This window comes from Chiloscyllium plagiosum, unplaced genomic scaffold (assembly GCF_037043375.1).
Source record: "Chiloscyllium plagiosum isolate Xiang-an unplaced genomic scaffold, Cpla_swu_hap1 HiC_scaffold_44, whole genome shotgun sequence".
In the NCBI taxonomy this organism is placed as follows: domain Eukaryota; kingdom Metazoa; phylum Chordata; class Chondrichthyes; order Orectolobiformes; family Hemiscylliidae; genus Chiloscyllium; species Chiloscyllium plagiosum.
In genome coordinates, this window is record NW_028270182.1 from 54,544,155 (window position 1) to 54,551,610 (window position 7,456).

Here is a 7,456-nt window from a genome sequence, read left to right on the forward strand (position 1 = left end):
TGCGTCTTCTTGTTAAAAATAACTGCTTGACTCTCCTCATCCCATTTTCCATCCTTTGGCCTTGTATGCTTTAAGCATTACAAATTCACACATTAACATCTCAAAAGGTTATGAGGGTTTCTGCTACTTCGACACTGAGAGACAGTGAGTTCCAGATTCCAAACACTCGCTGTCTGATGAAGTTTTCATTTGCATCTACTCAAACATTCTTGCCTCTTAACTTAACTCTACGGTTCCCTGGTGATTGACGCCTCCATCAAAGGGAAACGTTTCCTTCAATCTGCCAAATTCAAACCCCTCATTATGTTCGACTTCTCAATCATGTTTCCTCTCAATCTTCCCTGCTCTCAAGAAATCAACTCAAGTCTGTCGAAACTCTTTAATAGCTGCACTTCTTCCATCCAGACAACATATTGACAAATCACTTCTGCACCGTTTTGATTACTGTCATATCGCTTCTATAATGTGAATTGCAGAATTGTATACAATACCTCGCGAGAGCCGAATGATGATATGAACCAAATGTGTAGAAACCACCGAAATTGGTCTTTTCCAATAAATCTCTTCCCTTCGATACTGTACAGTGCCTTTTTCGTGAACCTGATGCTTCAATAATGTCTGGTCCATGCAAATACAAAACTATACATTAGGATTGGTCATGCAGCCACCTTATCTGATTGCATTGAGTGTTCGAAGAACCTGATGTTGATATTGGGGCACGTTCACCGAGCAACAGTGACAGCTGCAGTACAGAGTTAATGGGGTCAACGTGAAAGTGAGTGTTAGATAGTGTAAAGCATCTGTGACATGGGAAGAGTGACGGAAATTGGGTATAGTGATTGTGAAAGGGAGAGAAATCTCCGATATTGGGTGAATTTGAATCCTGACATATGACACGCAATGATGTCAGAGAGCAGACTGGAGAGTATCTTCCCGTTAAAAATGGGATGATTCTTTTCGGTGTTTGTTTCGCACAGGTCATGTGGCATAAAATGGAACAAATGTGCATTGCCTCCACTCGGAAATCAGCGGAATTTGCTGCGGCCACAACGCAGATCACGTGAAATAGCACGATGTAGAAAGCAAAAAATGCAATGGCATATATAGGTGACGAACAGCAGCACATGCACAAGAAAAGTTGCCACATATTGGATTGAGATTGGTTTGAATCTTCTTCTTCGATGTCCTCACAGATTGTGGAGCTTCCATCATTGAGAATGTTGAAGACTGAATCCGATAAGTTCCTACAAACGATTAAATGTACAGGCGATAAAGCATGGCATTGTCGAAATGCAGTGTTCAGTAACACCGCAGTTTCACATCGTTACTTTTCCAGTTCCATGAGACAAGGAAGTAAATATTGTTGCACGCTCACATCACACCGGTTCCCAGGTCTGGAATCAGAGAAACTGAGTGGCGCAGAGGCGAAGATCTAATCGGAAATGGGGAGTGAAATGAATGCTTGTATCTACTCTGTTGTCTGGTGACGAAATCCATGAGCACGCAATCCTTCTATGAAAGCATAGATGCGCGTGAAACGTTGAGGCTGGAAGCTCCAACCACAGCTGGAGCAACTACTGTTCACATGGAGAAGGGAGCGTTGGGACTTCGGGCTGGGAGGTCGAACCTCACCTGGAGACGCTTCCCCCACACTGGTCTGGGGGAAACGATCTTGAGCTATTTTAATCACAATTGAAATAGTTCCTGGCAGCACACATGATTGTGGATTGAGGGAGGGTCTGCCCCAGGGAATTGTCTCATTTGTAAATAAACATTTTGATAAGATTGAGCTAGTGTAAGAGTATCTGTACAGTGAGAAAATGATATAATTGTATCGCTCTCTGACATTTCTCGTATGTCTGACTCAACCGTCAGTTAATTTTCTGGAAGGGTTTTTAAAAATCTTTTTTTCATACTATTCAATTTCCTGCAAGCTTGTTCGGTCCATTAAATTAATCTAAAAATCTGAACATTAAAGGAGATATATGATGCTGGGATTCGGCTTGAGTTTCCCTCGAATTATGGAGGAAGAACAGGAGAGAGGAAGTGAAAAATATCTGGACAGACCGTGGGTGAAAGGAATCTTCATGAGGACAAATGTGTTTTCTTTGCCAATGAAGCTGAGAGCGTCACAATGTGGTGATGGCATCTTTGACAGGATTCCTTTCAAAGCCTCGGATCAATTAATCACCCCGAGAACATCAGTGTCAATGTGTCGGATTCTGACAGAAGGGGAAGATGCCTGGATATTCCCTGATCTGTCCATCATTTCAGCCTTTATTGTCCTCTAATTCCGCTTTCCAAGGAGTTTCTGAGGATTTTGAACATTGGGTATTTCTTTCGTTTCCTTGCCAGTCCCTGGAGCTGCAGCAATTGAGCAGCTGGGTTTGGTAAATAGAAAAATAGTAAGAACAAATTATTTCAGTTTCCACTTCTGTGGTGACCATGGTATACTCAAGGCATTTATGGAAGGGATTCTTGCACTTGCATATCAGGAATTAAATTCACATTTTAGCCTCACAGCAAATCGTCATCAGTTTGTTAAAGCTGACAGGCCTTGCTGTCGAGCCAAACAGGCTTCAATCTCCTGATCCGTGGACAGCTGCGTTACCCATTGCACCACTGGCCAGGATATTACAGCATGCATTCATGCTGCAAAGCAGTGCTGTTAACAGGAATATGAACAACAACGCTGATGTTCACAAGTTGAATAACCAGCAAAGATAATCACTGTCACTGCTTCACGCCAATGGCCCCCACTTTTTGAAGCAACAGACGCAAAGAAAACACGTCTCTCCCCATGAAGCTGACATTCACCCTATATCTGCGCGACCATTCAATGTGATTAATGCTAAACTGATACATTTCAATTCCAGTTCCCTACTTTCTGTAAATAAATCGAGGTAAACTCGAGTGTAATCACGACAGTAGATGTTCCTGTTGATTTTCGGATGTTTAGATTACTTTAACGACCTGTGCGAGTTCGCAGGAAAATCAATAATATGATACAAGCTAAAACTCCCTTCTGTAAATTTAACTCAGTGCAGAGCCAGCCTATGAGAAAGGTCACAGAGCGTTCAAATTGCTTCTGTTTCTCTCTGCACAGATTAGGTTCCCGACAAACGGGAAACAGGCCATTTGGCCAAACAACTGCACACTGACCGTTCAAAGAGTAAACCACAAGATTCATTCCCATATGAGTAATGCACCTACCAGTATTGGCAATTTTGCATGGTCAATGCAACTGACCATTTTTATATTGTGAGAGGTGAACAGAGAACCCGGAAAAAGCCAGCACATATTCATGGAGAATGTTCAAACTCCACAGAGACAGTAGTCCAATGCTGGAATCGAACCCGATCAATGGCGCTTCGAGTTTGCAGAAATAACCACTGAACTCCTCCACGAGTTGAACCTTTGCAGGATTTCTCTTTGTAATTGAGACATTTACCTTGGGAAACATATTCCCTCCATCCTCAAATATGTGACCTGCTAAAAACTATTTCATTTCAAATTAAAATTGCTGAGCATCCTTTCCCTCTGATGTCCCAACTTCTAAATGTCAATAGAAGCTGCTTATGGTGTGTTTCAATCTCCAAGAATGCTGTTCAAATGGTCCTTGCTCCATGCCAATAAAAACTGCACCTGGTGAGGTTGGACCTTACAGCCTGACGTCCCAGTGCTTCCTTCTCAATGTCAGTAAAAACGGCAGCAAGTGAGGTTGCAGCTCCCAGCCTGATATTCCCATAAGTCCTGCTGCTCCATGTCAAAACAAGTTGGTCCACGTGAGGCTCAAACCCCAACCCTAATGTCAACTTGCTCCCTGCTCCACAACAATAGAAGATGTTCCAGGTGAGTTTGGAGATCCCAGCCTCGGCATTTCACGCACCTCTGTACCGCCAGAGAAGGACATCACTGTTGCCTTCCTCCATCCCCATTTCCACCTGGACCTTCGGGGTTGCACGACTCACTATAGCCTCACCCACCCCCACTATTTATCTGGACGTAGACTTGCTCGTTGATTTGGAATGTTCATTTCCATTCGTTTCGTAAATCTATTAACATCTTCAGTGGGCCTTCGGGCTAAGCACGGTTGCTGATTCCTGCTTTGTATTTATAAGTTGCTTTGTTCGAGGTGACAAACCGTGTTTTTTATTGTTCTTGGATCTCTCTCTCTCCTGAGTCGTTTTAACGCCACTCGTTGATGACTGAATCAAAGAGGTGTTTCACCGGAACTGCATGTCCCTCCGTTTCCTATTCCTCCCTGTTTAGACGTTTCTGAGATGAATGAAACAAAATTGATACGTAGGCATTCGTAAGAAAGACTAGCATTTCCTCAGTTTCATTTCCAACATGGCTTAGATTTCAAAGCGACCACATGAGAGCGTGAGTTAAGCAGTTCATCTGTGGAAGTTAATCGTTTCATTCCTGTTGCTGACCGAATAAATGGTAAATGTGCCATGTGCTTAAAATCGCGAAAATGTGAATTGCTGCCAATCATGAATAAGGATTTCTGGTTTTGTTTCACAAAGGTTGAGAAACGGCAGACAACGTCCTTATCAGGCATTTCCCACTCCAGATTTGGATACAGTTTACAGAGACCATATATCAGAATCCAGTGTTCGTTGTGACCCCAGCAAATGAGATTTCCCCTTGACACTGAAAAAGGCCACCTTCGCATGGAAAACAAATGCAGTATGACTGGTGCAGAAGTGATCAATGCCCGGTACCTGGCCTTACACAGCACGGCCATCCAAGGTGTACAATTTGACTTCTATTTAGGAACAGGGAGGACAGAAAATTAGCAGAGAAAGTGATATTGGAAAAGCACAGCAGGTCGGAGCAGCAGGAGAATCGACGATTCTGGCTGAAGCCCTTCATCATCTCCAGTCCTCTTTCCCCGAGGAGAATAAAGCATAACAAAGTTTCACACAGTAATTAATCCGAATTAATTATATTCCTTTGCACCACGGTAGCAGATATGGGCGTGCAAATTCCTAGACAGTTTTGCTGATGAGAATATCAAACACGGATGCTCTGTTCACATCAACCCAAAAGGCTACCGTCTGTAAAAATGGAACAAAGATGTTTCTGCCTCGTTTTGAACCGGAGATGTCGCGTATCTGATGCGAATTTCAGCTGCGAAAATTTTCTCTGGGGCACTGAGGCGAAATGGAGCTCGTACCTTCCCGCTTAAGCAGAATAGCCACAAGTACTGCAGACATTAGTGCATATTCAGGATCGCTGCAGAGACAAATTAAAAAAAAGAATTCATGCAGCAATTATTTGCAATTGTGTTCCTTTTCGCTATTAAAGTAATGATGGGGGACTAAATTCAATTCGTGGTTTGCTAAAGAGACTGCAATAAATCCCCATCCACCTGTCGCCCATAAGGAAGGAACAACAATGTTTCTGCCCGTCTCTGAACATGGGAACTTTCGCAGAAGCTGATACTTCTTCTGGACAGAAAGAATCAGGGCTCGCCGACTGCTCTTTTAAAAATAGTTCCCGTCCGTGGTGGAAACATCCGTGCATATTCAGAACAAGGAAGAATAGATGACGAAGAAAATCGTACACAACAACTAATTGGACTTGTGTTCCCTTTCACCACAGCGGCAGGAATGGGCTGGGACAATAAAAGGAAAGTTTACTTGCAAGATCAGCAAGCAATAAGATCGACCCATGTTCAGAAACAAGCCTATCATTCTTTGCGCAGGACAATTGGAAGCAAGGATACTTCATGTTGGAGGTGAACGTGATAACCGCTCCCCCACAGAAAAACAGCACGGCCAGTGACTTGAACCCACTCCCCCCCCCCCCCCCCCCCCCCCCCACCAGAACACAAGTGGTGATTGCCTTACTCACGGGAGATCGTGTTTGCCGTACTGGCATCAGACCAAATTCGGGCACACGCAGAAACATTGCAACAAGCTGCCAATATTCACGGAGGCGTCCGGGTTCAGACCCAAGTTGGAAAACGCACTGGATCCAAAAATCAGATCGAGTAAGCATTGCAGGAAGAATGCAGGAGAATGGTGTTGAGACCCACATCTGCCATGATCACATGGCGGAGCATACCAGATGGACTGAAAGGCCTCTCCTTCTGGTCTCTGGCCATCAGTAACGTAATGAAACAACCTCTCACCATCGCAACGTGCAGCCCTCCAATCCCTCTGCTCTAATCCCAACCTCACCATCAAGCCAGCGGATAAAGGGGAGGCAGTGGTAGTCTGGCGCACTGACCTCTACACCGCTGAAGCCAAACGCCAACAAGAGGACAGCTCTTCCTACTGCCCCCTCGACGATGACCCCACCACCATCACCAAACCATCATCTCCCAGACCACAGAGAACCTCATCACCTCAGGAGATATCCCACCCACATCTTCCAACTTCATAGTCCGGGAATCCCACACTACCTGGTTCTACCTCCGTCCCAAGATCCACAAGCCTGACCACCCTGGCTGACCCATTATCGCAGCATTTTCCTGCCCCACTGAACTCATCTCCACTTACCACGACACTGTCCTATCCCCGCAGTTCTGGAACTCCCCACATACGTTCGACAAACCACCCATACCCTCCACCTCCTCCAAGACTTCCGTTTCCCCGGCCTCCAATCCCTCATCTTCACCATGGATATCCAATCCCTCTACACCTCCATCCGCCATGACCAGGGCCTCCAAGCCCTCCGTTTCTTCCTTTCCAGACGTCCTCAACAGTACCCTTCCACCGACACTCTCATTCGTTTGGCCGAACTGGTCCTCCCTCACCTTTAACAATTTCTCTTTTGAATCCTCCCATTTCCTCCAGACTAAAGGGGTAGCCATGGGCACACGTATGGGCCCCAGCTATCCCTGTCGCTTTGTTGGCTACGTCGAGCAGTTGATCTTCCGTAATTACACCGGCACCACTACCCACCTCTTCCTCCGCTACATTGATGATTGCATTGGCACGAGGTGGTTGAGCAATTCATCAACTTCACCAACACATTCCACCCTGACCTTATATTTACCTGGACGATCTCTGACACCTCCCTCCCCTTCCTGGACCTCTCCATCTCCATTAATGACGATCGACTTGACACTGACATTTTTTACAAACCCACTGACTCCCACAGCTACCTGGATTACACCACTTCCTACCTCATCTCTTGCAAAAATGCCATCCCCTATTCCCAATTCCTCCGCTTCCGCCGGATCTGCTCCCAGGAGGCCCAGTTCCAAAACAGAACACACCAGATGGCCTACTTGTTTAGAGACCGCAATTTCCCTTCCCACGTGTTTAAAGATGCCCTCCAATGCATCTCGTCCACATCCGCACCTCCGCCCTCAGGCCCCACCCCCTCAACCGTAACAAGGACAGAACGTCCCTGGTGCTCACCTTCCACCCTACCAACCTTCGCATAAACCAAATCATCCGCCGACATTTCCGCCACCTCCACAAAGACCCCACCA